The sequence below is a fragment of the Micropterus dolomieu genome, linkage group LG12, assembly GCF_021292245.1.
Source record: "Micropterus dolomieu isolate WLL.071019.BEF.003 ecotype Adirondacks linkage group LG12, ASM2129224v1, whole genome shotgun sequence".
NCBI classification, from domain to species: Eukaryota; Metazoa; Chordata; class Actinopteri; order Centrarchiformes; family Centrarchidae; genus Micropterus; species Micropterus dolomieu.
Genome location: NC_060161.1, coordinates 37,254,816 through 37,257,327, shown reverse-complemented (window position 1 = coordinate 37,257,327; position 2,512 = coordinate 37,254,816). Strand labels below are relative to the sequence as shown.

General features: G+C 41.2%; 1 protein-coding gene across 3 annotated transcripts in view; it reads left to right on the top strand.

The window, feature by feature from the left end:
* The window catches only part of LOC123980197 (zinc finger protein 239-like), a 387,571-nt gene that overhangs the window by 262,378 nt on the left and 122,681 nt on the right, over window positions 1-2,512 (top strand). The window lies entirely within an intron of this gene.

The following is a 2,512-nucleotide window of genomic DNA, read 5'->3' as shown; positions in this document are numbered from 1 at the left end:
TGCCTGCCTCTCCGTTGGTTAAGTTTGATCTCTTTCTTGTTAATAAACATCACAAACTATACCTCCTCTGAGTTTGGGTCCAGATCTCTTCTTTTTCTGTGCTTATCTCAGTGTAACAGAAAGGGCCAACACTAATGAACCCGTGTGTACCAAATCATTAAGCCACTGAAGAATAGTTTTAGGTCACCAAATAGTGCAGACACACTTTGTAAGCTTTGTACACGGGCTAAATTTATCTCAAATGTAGCCTACAAATATCATCACTAATCAGGGGCGGATTGGCCATCTGGCAATTCTGACATATGCCAGAGGGGCTGGACTATTTGTTTTGGGGTGGGCCGGTCAGATGGATATTAATATCAGTGTTCCCCCACAAATCGGCTTTATTTGGGCGATTGCTGAGGTACATTAACTGCCGCCCAACTATATTTGGTGCCCCTTTTAAGCATTTCGCTGAGAAACACAGAGAGAAATGATCATCCACTACGCTATAAGACTCAGACGGCGGTTATTTCACAAGCACGGATCAGGTAAAGTAACAGTGAACACTTTGGTGCAGGTACAACTGGGTACAATGTTGGTTTCGGTTTCGATTGGCCTCCTCATTAAAAAGCCTCCTCTGCACACCCGTGGGTGAGTTATATTTTTAATTAATGTATATTCCAATGTTGTGCGCAGTGTGTGAGAAAACATCTTTCTGCAATGTTCTGTAGGCTACTGTGTTCGTGGATGTTGCTGGAATCGGTACAGACAGAGTCTTCTTGTAGGCTACCAGTGCTGGGAGGAAGGATGCTACTGTAGGCCTAGCAGAGACAGGGAGTGTGGCAGAGGTAGGTAGAAAACAATCCAGTAACAGCAGACACACAGAGAGCACAAAGACTCAACAACAGACTCAGATGGACAGCCATTGTTTTAACTGATTGTGTAATTTTGTGTGCTCTTAAAAAAAAATGTTGAGCATTTTGTGCAAGTCACATACATGATATGTTACAAATCTGTTACCATTGGTGTCATTTACACTGGGGTCGCTGGGGACATGTCCCCGTCACTTGCTGAAAACGAAATTGGTTAAATATGTTCTGAAAAATAGCTTGGAACAAGAATGTTATTTGCACAATAATAAAACATGCAATGCAATTTAAATATAGAAGAAACAAATGGGCATTGTCCAAGAAAATTACTTAAGCAACAAGAAAAGCTACTGATTACTGCATTATATTCCATTTTATTGTTATATTCTGAATTGTCACCTGAATTTTGTGCTGCCATTCATATAAATAAAGACATTTACTCCATAAATTGGTGCAGAAAATGTCTCCAGAAAGCAGGAAATTAAGAGTTTAATGCTCAAAATTTCATCACTGAATATTCCACACATGACTTACGTGAATGACTAATCATTCATGCAGCACACCTGGACACACCACCGCTCACTGAACAGATCTCTGCCTCACTGCCACAAACAACTGTCTCCACCTGCTGGCATGAAAAGCCGTCTGCTCCCAGCGCTGTTCCACAGACTTCTATTCCTGTCATCATCCCGCATAGACCAGTAAACCGAAATGTGCACATCCCACACAGAAATATTAGTAATCTCTTAAGGATTAGGACAACTGCACCAACTCCAGCACCCGGAACAAACTCATTTAAAATGGCTCTCTTCAATGTGAGATCACTTTCAAGTAAGACTTTTATCTTAAATGATTTTATCTTGTCTGCAAATCTAGATTTTATGTCTTTAACTGAATCCTGGTTGCAAATGAATGACTATAGCCAGCTAGCTGAACTGTGTCCGCCTCAGTATGATTGTTTTAGTCAACCGAGGGTCAGTGGTCGTGGTGGTGGGCTAGTGAGTGTGTATAGGAAAAATTTACTTTTTAAATATGGCCACTTCTTTTAACTTCAAACAACATGTCAAAGGGCAAACACATAACCGTAGTCATACACTGGACTTAGTTTTTACCCTGGGTGTCAGCATTTCCTCGATGGAATTAGTGGACATGACCATATCTGACCACAGATGTATTGTTTTTAGCTGTGATTCGCCTGTTACTCATGCCGCCTCACCAAGCTCCGTGTGTTGTCGCATCTTTAATGAACAAAGTGTTTTAAAGTTTTGCACATTCTTTCAGAGCCAAAGCCAACACCTGTCTGATTCTAACACCAACAATCTGGTCGATCACTTCAATCATATCTGCTTGTCGTCACTAAATATTACTGCTCCTCTAAAGGTTAGGCCTACGTCTAAAGCTAGTAAGCAACCATGGATAAATGACAGCATTCGCAGCCTAAAAAGGGAATGCAGGAAAGCAGAGCGCAGATGGAAGAAATCCAGTCTCCAAGTCCATTACCTCAGTCTGAAGGATTTATTAATTAACTACAATAACATGGTTAAGGATGCGAGAACACACTATTTTTCTGAACTCATTATTACACATAAACACAATCCCAGGTTTCTGTTTAAGACTGTGGATCAGCTGGTAAACCCAACCCCTCCTTGTGCCTCAGCTGG